Source organism: Oryctolagus cuniculus, chromosome 17 (assembly GCF_051225735.1).
Source record: "Oryctolagus cuniculus isolate XC-2025 breed Fujian yellow rabbit chromosome 17, ASM5122573v1, whole genome shotgun sequence".
NCBI lineage: Eukaryota > Metazoa > Chordata > Mammalia > Lagomorpha > Leporidae > Oryctolagus > Oryctolagus cuniculus.
In genome coordinates this window covers 66,668,575-66,690,093 of record NC_142883.1, presented here as the reverse complement: position 1 = coordinate 66,690,093, position 21,519 = coordinate 66,668,575, and the positions used below count along the sequence as shown (strand labels likewise).

Genomic DNA, 21,519 nt, shown 5'->3' with positions numbered 1-21,519 from the left:
ATTTGCACCTCATGCATGCGACACAAGGCAGATCTCCAGAACACAGAAAGAACATCTATGATCCCTGACAACAGAACTACCCAGGTTAGAAATGGGGATGGGCAGGTATTTGGCCTAGCGGTTCAGACAGCCCCAACCCACACCAGAGTACCCGATTCCAATCCCATCCCTGGCTCCTGACCCCATCTTCCTGCCAACGCAGACCCTGAGGGGCAGCCGTGAAGGCTCAAGTAATTGAGTCCCTGCCACCCACTTGGTGGACTGAATACCCGGCTCCCAGTCAACCCCAGGCAGGGGTCCTGTGAGCACTCAGGGAGTGAACCAGCAGATGGGAATTTGCTCACTTGTGCCTGTGTGCACTCTCTCTCAAATAAGTAACTTAAAAATAAATACGGGCCGGCGCCGCAGCTCACTAGGCTAATCCTCCGCCTTGTGGCACCGGCACACCGGGTTCTAGTCCTGGTCGGGGCGCCAGATTCTGTCCTGGTTGCCCCTCTTCCAGGCCAGCTCTCTGCTGTGGCCTGGGAGTGCAGTGGAGGATGGCCCCAGTGCTTGGGCCCTGCACCCAATGGGAGACCAGGATAAGTACCTGGCTCCTGCCATCGGATCAGCGCGGTGCGCCGGCCACTGCGCACCAGCCGTGGCGGCCATTGGAGGGTGAACCAACGGCAAAGGAAGACCTTCCTCTCTGTCTCTCTCTCTCACTGTCCACTCTGCCTGTCAAAAAATAAAAAAATTAAAAAAAATAAATAATAAATACATAAAATTGAGAAAAGTCTTGAACAGCCAGTTTTCCAAAGAAGATATGTTAGTAGCCAAGAAATACACGGAAAGGTGTTTAACACCACTAAGCATTAGGGAAATGCAGATCAAAACCACAGTGAGGTGGCATATGCTATCAATTAGGATGGTTATCACCATAAATATGTAGGTAGATAGATGGATGGATGGATAGATGGATGGATGGATGGATGGATGGATGGATGGATAGATAGCAGGTGTTACTGAGAATGTGGAAGAATTGAAACCCCTGTGCACGGCAGGTGGGAAAGTACACAGTGCAGCCACCCTGACGAGCCCTCAAAACCAGATACCTATGGAACTGTTTCCACTCGCCAAGATATGGGATCAACCTAAGTGCCCACAGTGGGAGGAAGAGAGAATGAAATGGTGGCATAAACACTCGAGGTAATATTACTCAGCCATGAAAAAGAGTGATATCTTGACATCTGCCGCAGCTGAGTGGACTTGGAGGTCGTTATGTTAAGTGGTATAGGCTGGACATAGGGAGACAAATAACATACTTATGCTCTAAGTATAAATTTTTTTAAAAAAAAGTCAATCTGAGCTTTGATAGTGATTACCACAGGGTGGGAATGGGGGTGGGGGTGGGGGAGAGGAGGTTGGAAAAGGTGGGAAGTAATAGATTCTCCTGTTCCTCAGCACAGTGGGGCACCTGGTTCACAACAATGTATCGGATACTGCAGGAGGAACTGGAAGGGAGGGCTGGGTAAGCCCAAACACAGAGAAGGGGATGCAAATGCTAATTCTGGATTGGATATATGTATGGGATATATGTATGCTATGCTGTGTTGAAATGCTGCACGGTACCCCATAAAAATGTGCAAGTATTACATTTAGTCACTAGTTAAGCTGCCGCCTGCAGTGCCAGCATCCCATATGGGCATCAGTTCTAGTCCTGGCTGCTCCACTTCCGATCCAGCTCTCTGATATAGCCTGAGAAAGCAGTGGAAGATGGCCCAAGTCCTTGGACCCCTGCACCCACATGGGAGACCTGGAAGAAGTTCCTGGCTCCTGGCTTCGGATCAACTCAGCTCCAGCTGCTGCGGCCATCTGGGGAGTGAACCAGCAGATGAAAGACCTCTCTGTCTGTCTGTCTCTCTCTCTCTCTCTTCCTCCCTCCCTCCGCCTCTCTGTAACTCCGCTTTTCAAATAAATAAAAATAAGTATTTAAAAAAAATGAATTGTAAGCAGGGTCTCACAAAGGTACTTGAACACTCATGTTCACAGTAGCAGCGTCACTCACAATAGCCGTAAAGTGGGAACAACCCAAGTGTCCACCCACAGCGGAATGGAGAAACAAAGTATGCTACAGGCCTGCAACGGTAGCTCACTGGTCTCAAAACAGGAGGGGATCTGACACCTGCTCCAACGTGGCTGAACCCGAGGACACTGTGCTGAGTGACATAAGCAATCACAAAAGGACAAAGTGTGGGGCCGGCGCTGTGGCACAGCAGGTTAAACTGCCGCCTGTGACACCAGCATCCTACATGGATGGGTTTGAGACCCGGCTGCTCCACTCCCAATCTAGATCCCTGCTAATGAGCCTGGAAAAGCAGTGGAAGATGGCCACAAGTGTCTGGGCCCCTGCACCCACGTGGGAGTTCCGGATGAAGTTCCTGGATCCTGGCTTCATCCTGACACAGCCCCTGCCATTTTGGCCATTTAGGGAGTGAATCAGTGGATGAAGATTCTCCTCCCTCTCACTCTGTAACTCTGCCTTTCAAATAAATAAACAGCAAATATTTAAAAAAAAAACAAACACAAGGGCTGACATTGTAGTATAGTGGGTAAAGCTACCACCTGCTTTACTAGTATCCCATGTGGGCATGAGTCCGAGTCCTGGCTGCTCCATTTCCAATCCAGCTCCCTGCTAATGTGCCTGGGAAATCAGTAGAAGATGACCTAAGTGCTTGGGTGCCTGCATTTGGGAAGTGAACCAGCTGATGGAAGATTTTCTCTCTCTCCCTCTCCCCCCTCCCTGTGTGTGTGTGTGTGTGTGTGTGTGTAACTCTGTCTTTCAAGTGAATAAATAATCTTTAAAAAAATTCAGGGGTCAGAATTGTGGCACAGCGGGTAAAGCCACCACCTGCAATGCCAGCATCCCACAAGGGCACCAGTTCAAGTTCTGGCTGCTCCACTTTGGTTCCAGCTCCTTGATTATGGCCTGGGAAAAGCAGCAGAAAATGGCCCAGGTGTTTGGGCCCTTTCTACCCATGTGGGAAACCCAGATGAAACTCCTGGCTCTTGGCTTTGGCCTGGCCCAGAGCCAGCTGTTGCGGCCATCTTGGGGAGTGATCAAGCAGATGGAAGATCTTTCTCTCTCATCTCGCCCTCTCTTTCTGTAAATCTTTCAATTAAATAAATAAATAAATTTAACAAGTTCCACCCTCACCTGGCTTGGAGGCCATGTTTAAAAAAAAAAAAAAAAAGAAGAAGAGAAAAACCAAAAGGACAAAGTATGATTCCACTCATATGAGACACTCAGGAGAATCGCATTTGGAGAGAGGAAGTAGCAGAGCGCTGTCAGACGTGGGGAGCCAGTGTTTAATGGGCAGAGCCGCAGCCCGGGCAGATGGAAGTCCCGTGGAGCTGGATGGTGATGATGGTTCCCTCACAGAGCAAATGTACTTAACCACTGAGCTGCACACTTAAAATGGCTACGACGGTAAATTTTATGTTATCTATATTCTACTACAAAAATTAAAAAAAGTCATCGAAAGGAAAAGAAAAAAGTATGCATGAGCCGATGGCCTGCTGGGCTGGAGGGAACAGGGAGACGCAGCCCGCTTGCCAGGGCATGCCGACAGTCCGGAGAAGCAGAGGGAACAGCAGGCCCTGGACTGGGACCAGTGTCACCTGAGTCCCTGCCCTTTGGGCTATGAGCTCCGGGCCACATCTCCCTTGGCTTCCGCTTATGTCGGAGAGGTGATCTTGTCAGCATTCCTAGCCTGGCTGCCCATGAGCACCACCTGGGGAGCTTGGGCACACAACACCACCTGAGCCTCAGTCCCACAGGTTCTGATTTGAATGGCACAGCATGGGACCAAGCATTAAGATTCTTTTAAATGTTTCCTGGGTGATTCCTCTATGCAGCGAGTTTGGGGATCCTGCTCTGTCTCATGCCCCGCCCCTGTGCTCTCTCTAGCTGGGAGAGAGATATAGGGACATGGGTGCTTCCTCTGGGTGGTCGCAGACTCTGGCCTGTCTCTGTATGCCCCCACCTCCTTTTTAAAAAGATTTACTTATTTATTTGAGAGGCAGAGTTACAGAGAGAGGAAGAGACAGGGAGAGAGAGGTCTTCCATCTGCTGGTTCACTCCCCAAATGGCTGTAATGGCTGGAGCTGGGCCAATCCAAAGCCAGGAACCAGGAGCTTCTTCTGGGTCTGCCACATGGGTGCAGGGGGATAAGGCACTTGGGCCATCTTCCACAGCTTTCCCAGGCCATAGCAGAGAGCTGGATCAGAAAAGGAGTAGCCAGGACAGGAAGCGGTGCCCATATGGAATGCCGGCACTGCAGGTGGAGGCTTAACCTACTACACCACAGCACTGGCCCTGGGTGCCCTCCTTGAAGAGCCCGCTGTCTGGCACGCTGTCTGTTGGTTCCCTCTGCAGCCTCTTGGCACCAGGGCACAGGTGTGCAAGTGCTCAGAGTGCTGTGGCTGTCCTCTGTCCCAGGCCAAGCTGGACTATCCCAGGACCGACTGCCTGTCTGCCTCTTCCCATAGTCCCCTCTGAAGGCAGGGACTTAACAGCTCTCTCTCCTTAGCTCTAAGGATTGTGCATGGTACACTCCAGGCTTCTGTCAATCTCATGGAAACGGCTCTGGGGCCACGTGGTTGTACTTAAAGTCACAGACAAGGGCAGGCATTTGGAGCAGCCATTAAAACGCCACTTGGGACCCCTGCATCCCACGTCGGAGCACTTGGGTCCGAGTCCTGGCCTTGCTTCTGCTTCCAGCTTCCTGCCTAAAGGGCACCTGTGGAGACAGCAGATGGAGGCTCACGTATTTGGGTCCCTGCCACCCACACATGGGAGACCCACACTGAGTTCCAGGCTCCTGGCTAGGGCCTGGTCCAGCTCCACCTGTTGCAGGTAACTATTTGGGGAGCAAACCAGCCGATGGAAGACCTCTCTGTGTGCACCTTTCAAGCAAGATGAAAATAAATACAGGCAAGGGAAAAAGAAAACAAAGTTGCAGAAGGAGAAACACAGCCCTGAGAGTGGGCGTGAGTTGATTCTCTGGGCTCTCCAGAGACAGGGCAGGGTACTGAAGCAGTTGGCAATAATGGCTCCCTGTAGGTGGCTGGCATCAGTTTCGCCCTCTGCCTGGCTCATAGAAGCCTATGGCCCTCACTGGTCACCCCTTGAATACTGCTCCTTCCTCCCCGCCACCTTCACCACTGGAGAGGTGGATAATTCGGCTGTTTTCTCCTCATCCTCATCAAACAGAAGAGGCTGAATGTGCAAGGCTAAAACCAGGCTTCTTTTGCCTTCTGGTGCTGGGCTGTTCCTAAAGTCGTACCTTTTAACTTCAAAGGGCAGGAAGCAGCAGCCAGGAAGCCAAGCCACTGGACTGTGAGGCCCCTCCCAGCAGGGCTGCCCTAGGTTTCTGATTGCTGGGGAGGGGCGGGTGGGAGGCGCAGCCATGTCCAGGAGAGAATTGTCGCTGCTGTCAGGGTCAAGGTGCCAGGGCATCCTGGCCCTTGTCCATACCAAGTGGGAGGCAGCCTTTCTGAAAGACCACAATGCCATGGCAACAGCATCCAGAGGACAAGCCACTCTTGAGCTGGGGTTTAACGGGAGCTGAATCTGATCACCCCCAGCCCTCCACAGCCCTGTCCTATCCAGCCTTTGGCCAACAGCATCACCACAGAGGCTGGCACTCTGCAGCCAGGGGCAGTGGATCCTTGACCCTAACCCATCCCCAGCTCTGGGCCGTGCCAGGTTTTATTTTTGCATTTATGCGACCAAAGACACGGGGAGGGGGAGGGGGCACTGAACTCAGGCTTTCCTCTGGCCTGGGGACGGGAAGGAGTGAGACTGGTGCCCGTACTGAGTGGCCTTAGTGTTCCCTTTTGCTGGGGAGTCTTTTATATGAGGAGGAGAGAGAGCTGATTTACCCTCCTTTGTCAGCCTCCCTGGCGGAGCCAGACCCTCGCGGCCGTGTTTGTGCAGCGTTCCCTGCATGGCAGGGGGGCGGGGGCAGAGAAAGAAGTGTTCTTTCGGCATTGGCTTTTCATAATCCAAATGAGTCTTTATCTTTTAGCTCAGAAACTCAGAATCGCAGTAATTGAATAGCACACGCTGACATTGCGGACAAGTTATCATGCCTCTGAACTCCTCCCGGGTTTTTATTAGAGGGAAGCAGAGGGTGAATATAAAGTTAATGGATTCTGCCGCTGAACCGACCTTGGAAATGAGGTTTCATTGATTTAATATTTCCTCTATTAAGCCTCCCAAGACTGTGTCCCTCATGGCCCTGCCCAAGTGCAATCTCAGTCTGCCGCAGCCAGACTTGTGTGAAGGGGATGACAAGGTACATGGCGGGGCCCCACCCCCACCCCCAGGCCACCTCCCACGCAGGGACACCTGGCCTGTCCCCTGGATGGCTGGGATGGGGCCACACAGCCAGAGCTGCTTCCTAAAGGATGGGCCTCCCGCCAGGAGGCTGCTGGCCCCAGACAAAACCCACACTGTGCCTGAACTTGACCTGGGAGTGAGTCACCTCTTCCCAGCACTGACACCTTAGAGGGGAAGGGAGTGGCACAAGTCCTGGTCTATCTGGCTCTTAACCCTTGCTGACCCGGAAGTGCTTTTGCATCTCTCCCTTGCCCTCTCCACGGCCTCCTTGCTTGCCAGGCTGGTGCCATCAGAGGACTTTTTGGTTACGATCTCCCCAAACCTTGGAGCAGGCTAGGTTTAGTCCAGTGGTTAAGACATGAAGATACCCACATTCGACATCAGGGTGTCTGGCTCTGGATCCAGCTTTCTGCTGCTGACGTAGACGACACAGAGGCAGCAGCCATGTCTCAAATGCCTCCTACATGGGAGACCTGGATTGAGCTCCTGGGTTTGGCTCCAGCCCGGGGGGGGGGGGGGGGCTGGCACTGTGGTGTAGTTGGCTAAGCCTCTGACTGTGGCCCCTGCATCCCTATGGGTGTCGCTTCGCATCTTGGCTTCTTCTCTTCTGATCCAGCTCTCTGCTGTGGCCTGGGAAAGCAGTGGAAGATGACCCAAGTGCTTGGGCCCCTGCACCCACATGGGAGACCTCTAAGAAGCTCCTGGCTCCAGCTGTTGTGGCCATTTGGGGAGTGAATCAGTGGATGGAAGATCTCTTTCTTTTTCTCTCTCTCACTCTCTGTAATTCGGCCTCTCAAATAAATAATAAAAAAAAAGATCTGCCCGAGTGTCAGGATCCTTCCAAGAGCCCTGCTCAGTGCTGAGTGTTATGGCATAGTGGGTAAAGCCGCCCACCCTCAATGCCGGCACCCCATACAGGTGTGCAGGGGGCTCCACTTCTGACCCAGCTCCTTGCTGATGGTCTGGGAAAGCAGCGGAGGACGACCCAACTACTTGGGCCCCTGCCACCCACATGGGAGACCAGGTAGAAGCTCCTGGCCCTGGCTATTGCAGCCATCTTGGGAGTGAACCAGGGATGCAGGATCTCTCTCTCTCTCTCTCTCTCTCTCTCTCTCTCTCCTCCCAGTCCTCACCACTGTCTCTCCCTCTCTTCTAGCTCTTACTTTCAAATAAATAAGTCTTTTTTTTAATGCAAACTAGAGGCAGTTGCACAAACGTGGGGGTAATATCTATATTCTTGGAGGATGTTGTCACTCCTTGTAAGAATAGCTTGTTTGGGTGGGTGAGTTCTAGTACATTATGCAAAAAGCAAGTGCAGCCAGTGAAACCCAGACATTTCCAGCTTACGCAGAGGCCATCTAGATTAGTATTTGAGGATCTGTGGAAGAGTGGGTTGTATTAAGTCTTGGCGGAAGTGATGGTGACTGTGCCCCTCTCCTGTACCGACAGGATGAGGCAGTCCTGGAATTCACCTAAGACATGAGATTCAGATCCACACTCAGGCTCTGCCGGCAGATGGAGCAAAAGTATGCAAACATCCACGTTTCAGAGATCAAATTTTTTTTTTAGATTTATTTATTTGAAAGATGGAGTTAGAGAGAGGCAGGTGGGGGAGAGACAGAAAGAGAGAGAGTTTTCTATCTGCTGGTTCACTCCACAGATGGCCCCAATAACCAGAGCTGGGTCAATAGGAAGCCAGGAGCCAGGAGCTTCTTCTGGGTCTCCCACGTGGGTGCAGGGTCCAAGCACTTGGACCATCTTCTACTGCTTTCCCAGGACACAGTAGAGAGCTGGATTGGAAGTGGAGCAGTGGGGATTCGAACCAGCACCCATACAAGATGCTGGCACTGCAGGTGGCGACCCTACCTGCTAAGCCAAAGCACTGCCCCCTCCCCATGCTCATTTTTTAATTGGGTAGTTTTTTGTTGTTGAATTGTCGAAGTTGTTTATATATATTCTGGATAGTAATCCCTTGTCACATATATAATTTAACAATTTGTTTTATATTTACTTGAAAGGCAGACAGACAGGGAGAGCCAGAGATAGGTCGACAGATCTTCCATCCGCTGGTTTACTCCCCGATGCCTGCAACAGCCAGAAGCCGGGAGCCTGGAACCCTATCCAGGTCTCCCATGTGAGCAGCAGACACCAAAGTACTTGAGTCCTCACTGCTGCCTCCCAGGGCATGCGTTAGCGGGAAGCTGGATTGGAAGCAGAGCCAGGACCCAACCTCAGGGGCTCCACCATGGGGTATGGGTGTGCCACGCAGTGACTTAACACCTGCCCTCAACTTCACAGTTCAATGCAGTGGGCAGTCTTTCCACTCTCTTGATGATGTCCTTTCAGGCACATACTTTTTTTTTTATGGGAATTCTTTTTTTTTTTTTATTTTTTATTTGACAGGCAGAGTTAGAAAGTGAGAGAGAGAGCGCGAGAAAAGTTTTCCTTCCATTGGTTCACCCCCAAATGGCCATTATGGCCAGAGCTATGCCGATCCGAAGCCAGGAGCCAGGTGCTTCCTCCTGGTCTCCCATGCAGATGCAGGAGCCCAAGGACTTGGGCCATCGTCCACTGCCTTCCCGGACCACAGCAGAGAGCTGGATTGGAATAGGTCTAGAACCCGGTACCCAAATGGGATGTCGGCGCCGCAGGCGGAGGATTAACCAAGTGAGCCATGGCACCAGCCCCCAACACACGTTTTCAATTCCAATTAAGTCCTATGTATCGTTCATTTTCTTTTGCTGTCTATGCTTTTGGTGTCATATTTGAGACATCATTGATAAATCTGATGCCGTGAAGGCTTTTCCCTGTTTTCCTCTACAACTTTTTTTTTTAAGATTTATTTTCTTTATTTGAAAGGTAGAGTTACAGAGAAGGGGGTGTGGGGGGAGTCTTCCTCCATTGGTTCACTCCCCAGATGTCTGCAATAGCTGGAGCTGTGCCAATCTGAAGCCAGGAGCCAGGAGCTTCTTCCAGGTCTCCCACACGGGTGCAAGGGACAAAGGACTTGGCCCATCTTCCACTGCTTTCCCAGGCCACAGCAGAGAGCTGGATCAGAAGTGGAGTAGCCAGGACTTGAAATGGCACCCAAATCGGATGTTGGCACTGCAGGCGGTGGCTCTACCTGCTACGCCACAGCACCAGCCCCTAATTCAAAGACGTTTTATATTTTTTTGATCATTTGTTTAAGTCTTTGATCCATCTGGAATTAATTTTTAAAAAAAAGTATTTGAAAGGCAGAGAAAGAGACAGAGAGACCTCCCATCCAAAAATCATTCCTGTCCAGTTTAACTCTTCAAATGCCCACAAAGGCTGGGCTGGGAGCCAGAAACTCAATCCAGGTCTCCCATGTGGGCAGCAGGGACCCAAACACTTGAGTTATCACTGCTGCCTCCTGGAGTCCACAGCACAGGAAACTGGGGTGAGGAGCCAGAGCCAGGAGTCCAGCTCATGCACTCTGATAAGGGACCTGGGCATCCCAACCAAGGTCTTAACAGCGAGGCCATTTGCCCAGTCCTGGAGCTGATTTTTGTATGTGGTGTAAGATAAGGGTGGAACGTCATACTTTTGCATGTTGATAGCATTTTCCCAGCTCCATCTGTCCCCACTAAATAGTCTTGGCACCTTTATTGAAAATCAATTAATAAATGGGGGGTTTATTTTATTCCACTGGTCTGTCTATGGCTATGTTAGTATCACACTTTTTTTTAAATGACTTATTTATTTAATTAAAAGACAGAGTTTCAGAGAGGGAGAGAAGGAGGGAGGGAAGGAGAGGCAGAGAGAGAGAGAGAGAGAGAGAGAGAGAGAGAGAGAAAGTCCTCCATCCATTGGTTCATTCCCTAAATGGTCACAACAGCTGGAGCTGAGCTGATCCAAAGCCAGGAGTCAGGAGCTTCTTCCAGGTCTCCCACACGGGTGCAGGGGCCCAAGGACTTGGCCAACTTCCACTGTCTTCCCAGGCCACAGAAGAGCTGGATTGGATGTGGAGCAGCCGGGACTCAAACCAGTGCCCATATGGGCCGCTGGCGCTGCAGGCGGTAGCTTTACCTGCTGTGCCACAGCGCCAGCCCCTATACTGCGTTAGTAGCCTCAGTTTTATAGTAAGTTCTGAAACCAGGAAAGTGTGAACCCTCCAGCTCTGCTTTTTTCTAAGCTCGCTTTGACTGTGTAGGTTCCCCTAAGATCTTATGTGAATCTCAGGATGGATTTGTCTGTTTCTGCAAAATATGTCATTGGGATTTGGAATGGGATTGAACTGTATCTATAACTTAAGGCAGTATCATTGTCTCCAAAATAGTAAGTCTTGCAGGGTAGATGTTGAACCCAGGGTTAAAACGCATTCTATATTGGACAACCTGCATGCGATGCCCGGTCCCGGCTCCTCCTTCAGCTTCCTGGTCAGTGTAGACCCTGGGAGGCAGGGATGGCTCAAGGAACTGAATTGCTGCCACCATGTGGGAGACCTGGGGTTGAGTTCCTGGTCGCCAGCTTCAGACTTGGCCATGTGAGCAACTGCAGAGTGAACCAGCAGACAACAGCCTCCCTGCCTCTCAAATAAATAAATGCTTACAATTATTGTCTTGGGGCCAGCGCTGTGGCGTAGTGAGTAAATCCACCACCTGCAGTGCTGGCATCCCATATGGGCGCCGGTTCGAGTCCCAGTTGCTCCACTTCCGATCCAGCTCTCTGTTGTGGCCTGGGAAAGCAGTAGAAGATGGCCCAAGTCCTTGGGCCTCTGCACCCACATGGGAGACCTGGAAGAAGCTCCTGGTTCCTGGCTTCAGATCGGCACAGCTCAGCCATCATGGCCATTGGGGGAGTGAACCGGTGGATGGAAGACTCTCTCTCTGTCTCTGTCTCTGTAACTCTTTCAAATAAATAAATAAATCTTAAAAAAATTGTCTTCCTATCCATGAAGATAACATTTCTTTCCATTTATTTGTACCTTCTTTAATTTTAGCAAAGTCTTTAATATTTTCAGTGCACAAGTTGTTTAGCCACCTTGGTTAATTCCTAGGTATTTTATTCTTTTAGATGGTATTCTAAATGAAATTGCTAAAAAAATTTACACTTAACTTTTTTCTTTTTAGATGAAAGCAACACACACACAGAGAGAGAGAGAGAGAGAGAGAGAGAGAGAGAGAGGGAGAGAGAGAAATCTTCCATCTGTATGTTTACTCCCCAAATGCCCACAACTCAATTCAGGTCTCCTATGTGGGTGGAAGAACCCAAGTACCTAGGACATTACCTGCTGCCTCCCAGGGTGCACATCAGCAGGAAGCTGGAATTGGAAGTGGAACTGGGACTCGAACCCAGGCACTCTGACACAGAACGCAGGTGCCCCAAATGCCATCTTAACCACTCTTCCAAATGCCTACTCTGAAACTGTTTCCTCAATTTCTTTTTTCGGTTGTTCATTGTTACTATATATAAACACAGATTTTTTTTAATAAGGCAGAGAGAGAGATCTGCCATCTGCTGGTTCACTCCCCAAATGGCTACATAGCCAAGGCTGAACCAGGTCAAAACCAGGGGCCAGGAACTCCATCAGGGTGACAGGGACCCAAGTATTGGGCCAGCTTTTACTGCCTCCTGGGGTGCATTAGAGAAAGTTGGATCAGAAGCATGGAGTAGCCGGGACTTGAACCAGGCACCTATTATGCCACAATGCCCAGCCCTTGTCTTTCCTCCCTTCTTCCCTTCCTTTCTTTGTTGGGAATGCAACCGATTTCTTTTTTTTATTTGACAGGTAGAGTTATAGACAGTGAGAGACAGAGAAAGGTCTTCCTTCCATTGGTTCACTCCCCTAATGGCCGCCACTGCACCGATCCGAAGCCAGGAGCCGGGTGTTTCCTCCTGGTCTCCCATGTGGGTGCAGGAGCCCAAGCACTTGGGCCATCCTCCACTGCCTTCCCGGGCCGCAGCAGAGAGCTGGCCTGGAAGAGGAGCAACCAGGAAAGAATCCGGTGCCCCAACCGGGACTAGAACCCAGGGTGCCGGCGCCACAGGCAGAGGATTAGCCTAGTGAGCCACCCACCGGCCACAACAGATTTCTGTGTGTTGATATTGTATAGTATAACTTTGCTGAGTTTATTTCTCAGCTCTAACAGTTGGTATGGTCTCTTCAGAGTGCTCCCTGCATAAAGTCCTGCCATCTGCAGAGATTTCATTTCTTGCCTTGCCATTTGGATGTCTTTTATTTCTTTTGCTTCCCCAATTGCTCTCGCTAGAATTTCCAATACTGTGTTGAGCAGGATGGGGGAGAGTAGGCAGCCTTGTGTCTGCATGTACTTTTGCAGAGACCCAATCAAGAACAAACAAGGCTGGTGCTGGTGCTGTGGTATAGTGGGTAAATCTGCTGCTTGCAGTGCTGGCATCCTATATGGGCGCTGGTTCAATTCCTGGCTGCTCCACTTCCGGTCCAGTTCTCTGCTATGGCCTGGGAAAGCAGCGGAAGATGGCCCAAGTGCTTGGGCCCCTGCACCCATGTGGGAGACCCGGAAGAAGCTCCTGGCTCCATTGTGGCCATTTGGGGAGTGAACCAGTGGATGGAAGACCTCTCTCTCTCTCTCTCTCTCTCTCTCTCTCTCTGCCTCTTTCTGTAACTCTGCCTTTCAAATAAATAAAAATAAATCTTTTTTTTTAAAAAGTGCACAACTATGACAAGGAAAAAAAAAGCCTCAAAGCCTGACCCCTAATACAGTAATGGCAGTTCCATAAGGTTACACCTGAGCAGAGAGAGTAATTCTGTCTTATTCTGTATTTTTTTGTTTGAGGGACAGGGGCACATTCCAAAAGTCTCTACTTAAAAAAAAATACATAGTTCTTTTGTAACTGGACTGAAGGCTTTTTAAAAATATGTTATCAGGAAGAGTAGCATAGTTTTTGGAAAGCCCTCGGTGGGCGGGCTCATTCAACTCTATCTTGATTTATCTGGTCTCTGTAAAATTAAGCAACTGAGAAGGAGGACTGGGGGGAGAAGGAGCCAGGATGTGGCTTGACCGTGGCTGTGGCGGCAGCATTTCCAGGACCAGGAAATGTTCATGGTGAACAGGTGAGAGTGTTCCAGAAGGAAACACAGGCTCTTGAGGGCCCCGGACTTCCTAATGCAGAAAGACAGCCACGCACGCTCATTACGCACCACTGGGCTGCTCTCAGCCTCCCCGCATGGAGAAATTAGGGTGGAACTCGGGTGGTGGGGAGGGCACCATGTGCACTGCATATAAAACCCAAAACGTACAAGACCCCTGCAGCAGGATGGGACAAGTTTTCCCAGGCAGGGTGCATCCTCAGCAGGCTGCTGCCTGCGAATTTCCTCTGGCAGTTTCCGTGACTATCAAACAGGCAGAGTTTTTAACAGGCAAGAGCCACAAGTCGGATGCTGTTAGCTCCAGGGCGGGCAGCTTCCGGTGCACCTGACACTCCATTCTCTTCCTGCTCTGGCAAATGCTTACGCCCTGCAGGCAACACATGGCTTTGGCTGGGCTGCTCCTAAAACAAAGATGCCTGCTCTGGCCAAGGACAGTGGATGTAAACTGTGTTTGCCATTCTCCAAGCCCCTTCCCCCAGACCTGCAGGGCAGAAAAGTGGCTTTCTCCCATCCACTCTCACTGCTCTTTCTGGTCAGCAGACCGCAGCTGGCTGAGCTGCACCTGGTCATGCTGCCAGCTTTAGGACGAGGTAGCTCAGAGCACTGCAGAGGGCAGAGGCTGGGGTGCCAGGAGCCCCCATCCTGGGCCCAGGGACCCAAGCAAAGTCCCTTCTCTGGTTTCTCTGGGGCTCCAACGTGAAGCTGAATCATGCACCTGATCCCCCTGCCCCTGAGGTCTGTGATGATGGTGACATCAGGCCTCAAAAGCCTTCGGGTCACAAGGAATCACGTCACAGGAATGGAATGGAGTCAGCAACTCCACATAAAAGCACTCAACCCAGCAGGAATGAAAGAAATGAACGTCGAAGCAAAATACCCCTTCATCTACCCATGTAGCAAACTCCTAGCAATGATTCAGAACAGGTGAGGCCTCATCTTGTGCAATGACCCTAACTGGGCTCCCCAAACAGGGGTTCGTCCCCTCCGCCTGCCCAACCCATCCCCTTCGCAGCACCTGAGTGGCCCTTCTCATCCTGACACTGGTCACTAAAAGTCCTTCGTGGTCTCCCACTGCTGGCAGGTCAGAGTCTACATTCCTCTGGGCCCTTGCCACCCCAACCTCCAGCAGCCCTGGGGTTCCTGCCTTCTGCCGCCACCCCCACCCCTGCCCCGGCCTGGACACCTGGGACAACCTTCTCTCCACCGTTGCATCTACTTCTGGCCTTGTTCCTGTTTAACACCTTCAACACAAGGTCTAAAAACCCTTCTTCCATATACCAGTGCCCCTGCCCCTGCCCCAGTCCCAGTCCTAGCCCCCAGCCAGCTTAGGTTAAGCAAAGCAAACATAAACCAGTATAATTTGTTTAGAGAGGAAGAACCTTGAAAATGAGCATACCCTTTGACATGGTAAGTCTGTTCATGGGGATTTATTATAGGTAAATAACGTAAAACGCATTCAGAGAGTTAAGCCATAAGATGTTTATCACTATATAATTGTAACAGCAAGGAAGAAAAAAATAAAAGACATCTAAATGTCCCAGCATTAAGACAATGGTGGGTAAACTGTAGCACATTATGTAGTTGTTTTAGATTTTTTTATTTGTTTAAAAAACAACATTTTCAATTTAAATGTTTATTTATTTTATTTTCATCTCTGACAGAGCAGAGAGATAGAGCTATCTTGCACATGCTGGTTCACTCGTCAAATGCCCACATTTGGAGGCTGGGACTGTGGCGTAGCGGGTAAAGCCACTGCCTGCTGTGCTGGCATCCCATATGGGTGCCAGTTTGAGTCCCGGTGGCTCCACTTCAAATCCAGCTCCCTGCTATGGCCTGGGAAAGCAGTGGAAGATGGCCCAAGTCCTTGGGCCCCTTCTCCCTCATGGGGACCCAGAGGAAGCTCCTGGCTCCTGGCTTCGGATTGGCGCAGCTCTGGCTGTTGTGGCCAACTGGGGAATGAACCAGAGAATGGAAGACTTCTCTCTCTCTCTCTCTCTGCCTCTCCTCCTTTCTCTGTGCAACTCTGGCTTTCAAATAAATAAATAAAACCTTTAAAAAATGCCCACAACGGGCAGACTGAGCCAGGCCAAAGTCAGGCGCTTGGAACTCCATCCGGGTCTCCCAAGTGGGTGGCAGGGACCCAAGTACTTGGGCATCATCTGCCTCCCAGGACGCATTCAGGATGCTGGATCAGAAGCAGAGCAGTAGGGACTTGAGCCAGCACTCCAACAGAGGACGCAGGCGTCCCAAGTGGTGGCTTAACCTGCTACACCACAACACTTGCCCAGTGTTGTCAATATCACTACTTATGGGGGCTGGGGCTGGGGCTGGCTCTGTGGCACAGCAGGTTAATGCCCTGGCCTGCAGTGCCAGCATCCCATATGGGCGCCAGTTCCAGACCCAGCTGCTCCACTTCCAACCCAGCTCTCTGCTATGGCCTGGGAAGACAGTGGAAGTTGTCCCAAGTCCTTGGGCCCCTGCACCCACATGGGAGACCTGGAAGAAGCTCCTGGCTCCTGGCTTTGGATCAGCGCAGCTCCGGCCATTGTGGCCAATTGGGGAGTGAACCAGCAGATGGAAGACCTCTCTCTTTCTCTCTGCCTCTCCCATCTCTGTGTAACTCTGACTTTCAAATAAATAAATAAATCTTTAAAAAAATATTTATAGGGGCTGGCATTGTGGCACAGTGGGTAAAAATCCACTGCCTGCAGTGCTGGCATCCCATATGGGTGCTGGTTTGACTCTCAGCTGCTCCACTTCCAATCCAGCTCCCTGCAACTGCACCTGGGAAAGCAGCAGAACATGGCCCAGATGCTTGGGCCCCTGCACCCACACAGGAGAGCCAGATGGAGTTCCTGGCTCCTGGCTTTGGCCCGGCCCAACCCTGGCTGTTGCGGCCATCTGGGGAGTGAACCAGCAGATGGAAGACCTCTCTCTCTCTCTGTTACTTTGCCTTTCAAATAAGTATATCCAAAAAAGATAATATTTATAACCTGTTTTTAATTAAAATGCTTATTACACACAGGGCGGGGGAGAACAGGGCACAAAGTTATCTACAGCATCATCTCTGTAAAGAAAAACACACTCATAATATGGAAAGACACGCACACATCACAGATGGCTAGTGACCTACAGGAGGTAGGGAAATGAATATTTTTGTCTCCTTCTCTACATCACTTCATGCCTTCAAGTTTTCAGGTTGTGGGCGAGGGAGGGGGAAAGGGAGGGAGGCAGGAAGGGATTCTTAAGAGCCTAAGTTGAATTCTTCCCCTTGCTCCAGAGCTGCCTCATACCGCGAGGGGTCAGAGTTGATTCGGTCTCTCTCTCTCTCTGATGTCCCTGTGGCACCGATCTCCTGTGACCTTCCCCTCGGGGTCTCCTAACCTACATCATGCGGTGACAAATGCCAGAGGGGCAGAAAGGAGGGCTGGGGCCATCTGTTTCTGCAGACCCCAAGGATAAAGGACAGCAGAACCTGGCAGACGGCCCTAGGCCAGCAGCTCCTGCTCCCAGAAGGAGGTGGTCACCCAGAGTAGCTGCTGGACGCTGGATGTGACCTTTTTCCCGGGGGATGGGGGCTTCATAGAAGCCTAGCCAGCCCCTGCCCCTGCCCCTGTGACGGCATTCCACTATAATCCCTCTCGGGGAACACTGAACATCTTTACTTTCATCTTTGCTGGGAGGCAACCAATAAGGAAATGGCAGCCTGTGTGCCACCACACACCCCGATGAATAAACCACCAGGCACGTTCAACGTCTGACGCCGGGGCCGTCGGGTTCCCATTACACAGGTATGGGAGGCGAGGGCCAAAGATCTGTAGGAAATGGGGCTGGTACCCCACTGCCCAGATGAAAACAAATCTTCTTTCCTGCCTTCTCTGTGTCAGCACCAGGGTGGGCCTCTCCCTGTGATGGAGGGCCCCAGGGCACACAGGCTCTGTGTCACCTGCCAGGGTCATTTGTGCATGCGTGCATGTGTGCCTGGGCTTTCAGCTCCCAAGGCTGACAAAGGGCCCGGCGCTGACAGCAGCCCACATGCGAGGCGCTCACACTGTGAGCCGCGGGCATGAGAAGGCGTGGGGATAAATGGCACTAAATAATGCAGGGGTGAGCACCATGCAGGCGGGAACCTAACAAAGGGCGTTTGAGAGAGCTGCGACATGGTGGGCGGACGGCAAGGGGACCGCCCTACTGCTGAGCTCCAAAGCGGAGCGCTCCAGCTTACAGGCAGCTCCCGCGTCGTCTCCTTCACGGCTGCGGGCCCACCTGCCCCTGACACGGCTCATTCCAGAGTCCTGCTCTGTCCTGCCACTCAACAGAAGGTCCGCAAAAAGGCGGTGCCTCATGCATGGCTGGATTCTACCACATGGCAGGTCAGCTTCAGAGGCTCTTTTGGGGTCACACAACAACCCGCAGCAGGGACCCCCCTTTTCCATATCACTCCCTCCCACCCAGCCTGGTGCAGCTGAACGAGCATCCAGGACCAGCTGGTGGGAACGAGAGGGGACAGACTTCAGGTGAAATTAAGAGGGACCCTTTTCCGGCTGTCGTTGAGGCGTAGCAGGTAGAGCCACTGCCTGTGACGCAGGCATCCCATGTGGGTGCTGGTTCGTGTCCCAGGTGCCCAACTTCTGAGCCAGCTCTATTCTAATGGCCTGGGGAAAGCAGCAGAAGATGGCCCCAAGTGTTTGGGCCCCTGCCCCGACATGGGAGACCTGGAAGAAGCTCCTGGCTTTGGCCTGGCCTAGCCCTGACCACTGTGGCCATCTGGGGGAGTGAACCAGCAGATGGAAGTCCTCTCATCCTCTTTCTGTCTCTCCCCTCTCTGTGTAACTCTCAAAATAAATAAATAAGACTTGGAGGACCTACAGGGAGAGCAAGGTCGCCCACCGCATGGAAGCTGAGCCACGGGAGCCGCGGGGGATGTGCCCTGAGGTGGTCCCATGGAGCACATCCCCATTCCATGGAAGCTCCTAGAGCTGCTAGGAGGAATTTTGCTTTCATCTGAAGGGAAGGCTGTAGGTGCTAGCAGGATTGGCAGGCAAATGACTCTGGAGAGGGCTGTTAGTTGTGTTGTGTCTGGGGAGAGCCACCACAGCTGTTGAATATCTCCCTCTACAAGGTGAGTCCCTGCCAACCCAACCTGAAGTCAACAGGGAGCCTTACAGGTGTGGGGAGACACTGGGGGTTGTCCCTGACCGCCTCCAACTCAGGAAGATTAGGAAGAGGGTGAGACAGAGAGAGGCACCTTTGGGTGCCTTTTCACACCAGGAAGACAGCCCACTGTACACATCTTTATATCCTTGTAGCTACCCATCCCAACCTGACATCACATAAGAGCCAGCACAGAACACAAGAGCTGTGGGGATTTACCCAGGCCTTTTGGGGCCCTCAGCCTCCATTCTCAGAGGCTGATAGATGCGTTTTCACATGTTGATTGTTTATTTTTGTGCATATAAACTTTTCTATGTGCCTGTTAAACTTAATTGTCAGCAATTAAGGCAAAACTCACTTTGAAGAGTGACAGGAGCAGGGTGTCAAGAACATAGTGTTCTTCTCATTTTTGCGCTAATTTTATACTTCAATTACAAATACACACTGGCTGCATGGCCCTCTCAAAAGAAATGTCTTCCATCACATTTTCCATGCTCAAATATAGTAAAGCAATAATGGTTGGGTTAATGTCACAGAATAATTCTTGCCAATAAAATCCCTGAAATGACTTCTACATGGAGGATAGAAAGAACTTCTACATGATTAGGGAAGGAAACCAAAGAGCTCTGTGCAGTTGTCCATAATTAACATGCAGGTCACAGGCCCCAGGCCTGTGGGGTAAGGACTGAGTAGGCAGCATCAGGACTCCCATTATGTGTCATCAAACCTCCTTCTCATAAGACCCAGGGGAGTGGGCCTTGGATTTTTTTTTTTACAGGCAGAGGGGACAGTGAGAGAGAGAGAGACAGAGAGAAAGGTCTTCCTTTGCTGTTGGTTCGCCCTCCAATGGCCACCGTGGCTGGCGCACTGCGGCTGGCGCACTGCGGCCAGCGCACTGTGCTGAACTGAAGCCAGGAGCCAGGTGCTTATCCTGGTCTCCCATGGGGTGCAGGGCCCAAGCACTTGGGCCATCCTCCACTGCACTCCCAGGCCATAGCAGAGAGCTGGCCTGGAAGAGGGGCAACCGGGACAGAATCCGGCGTCCCGACCAGGATTAGAACCCAGTGGAATAGGTGGAGGATTAGTCTATTGAGCTGCGGCGCCGGCCTGGCCTTGGATTTTTAATCCCAGGGGCCAAGAGATCTCCCCTTTCCTGTACATCAGGTTCAATGCCATGTGAAATGTCCCCTGAAGGCTGCTCAAGTGAATGCCTAATGGAATTCACAATTGTAGGACGTCCATGCCCCACACAAATGGGCCTCAGTGACCCATGGCCCTGATTTCTGTGGAGGTCAGGACTTAGGGTTACCCTCCAGAGCACAGGAGCCTTCTGAGTGCTGCACACCCATCCCATGGTCCCTACCCCTACAACATCCTTGTCCTGCCCCACTGATCCCTCTACCTGTTTCATCTTTGCAGAAACTTTTAGCAACTTAGGAGACTGCAGTGTGGAGTCCTGGGACGCAGAGGAGCTGGAGTTTCCCAAGCCATCAGAAACTTGAACCATACAGGAGGAGACACAACTTCAGCCACATGCGCCTCATCAGTCTTCTGGTAGCTTTGACATTACATTCTTGTCACCCAGTACTAGTTGATTTTCACATGCTTTTCTGTCAAAGAAAATACATGGAAAGAAAACACCTTTAGCAAATGTAGGACTTAAAATGATCAGAGAGCAGTCACCCTAGTGAGTACCACCACCATTCTCTCCCTCAAGAGGAATCTCGTTTGGTCTTCACTTGAAGAAAGTCACTGCCAAGTTGGTTCCTTCAATCTGTCCTTACAGGAATGACTTTCTAGGGATTTTGTCTCACGTCTGTTCCTTCCTCTGGAAGGGATCATGGGGTCCATCTCACCCAAGATCTTTCTCAAAGACTTGGATGCCATTGCATTTTTTAACTAATGTCAGCTTGCACAGCACGCAGTTCCTGGCTTAACCTTTTCTTCTTGAGCATCTTAAATATATTCTTTTCCCTCCTAACCCAGATAAGCTGGATCCTTTTCATTCCCTTCTATGTTACTCATCCGTGTATTCTAGATGCCTGAGTACTTTTTATTTAATTCCCAGATTTTACTAGAATAGAAATGACTTCAATCACTCTAAGTAGGACCAAGTTTTCTGTGAAGATGGACTTTAAGAGCATATTGTCATTTTCTGAAATAGTTTGAATTAAAATTATTAGCTTTAGATCATTGCATTGGTATTCCTCTTCCAGGAATCTCATTCATACATATGCTTGTATTCAACTTCTAGTATTTCTCTCTCATTTTCTGAAATCTTTGGTCAAGCACCTATTCTTTATATTTCCCCTTTCACCTTCTGTTTCTTGAAAGGCACCATCTGTCTCTGTGTTTCTTCTGGTTTGCATTTCATGAGTGATGTTATTTTTTCCCGTTTTCCTTTTTTCCTGAGTTCTGTACATTCATTTCTGAGTTTCCCTGATTCTCAGTATTGATGTCCTTTCATGCTTGGTATCATTGTCTGAGCTATTTTCCCTCATCCTGTAAACTACCCTGCTGAGAACACAAATTACACAAAGATGGAAGTATTTGCATGTATCAGAGAGTCCTTTCTGTCTTTTCATTACTGATTTCTCCCTTTAGTACTTTTGTATGTAGTTGTGCATAATGTCACCAAGATTTTGGTTTTGTTCCTTTTAATAGAAAATTTGGCTTTGGGAATTGTCAATGAATATAGGATTCAGAAATATTTGTCTCAATTGTATTTGCAATGCTGAAAAAAATGACACCTAATTTCTTGGCTCTGTATTTTATCCTTATTTCATGTGAGTTTCCCCTCTGAAAACCCCTCTTTCCACTTAACCTTATTATCGATACTATTTAGGAAGGCCACTTATATAAGAAAACAATAGGCCCCAATTTTGCA

General features: G+C 50.4%; 1 long non-coding RNA gene and 1 other non-coding gene across 2 annotated transcripts in view; one reads left to right on the top strand and one right to left on the bottom strand.

Annotated features, from left to right (window-relative positions):
* The window catches only part of LOC100347036 (uncharacterized), an 876,288-nt gene that overhangs the window by 414,352 nt on the left and 440,417 nt on the right, over nucleotides 1–21,519 (top strand). The window lies entirely within an intron of this gene.
* LOC138847881 (uncharacterized) overlaps nucleotides 1–21,519 on the bottom strand; it is a 90,311-nt gene that overhangs the window by 4,297 nt on the left and 64,495 nt on the right. The window contains exon 8 of the long non-coding RNA XR_016223709.1: nucleotides 20,035–20,242. This is a non-coding gene — a long non-coding RNA (uncharacterized LOC138847881). The remainder of the gene's footprint in view (nucleotides 1–20,034; nucleotides 20,243–21,519) is intronic.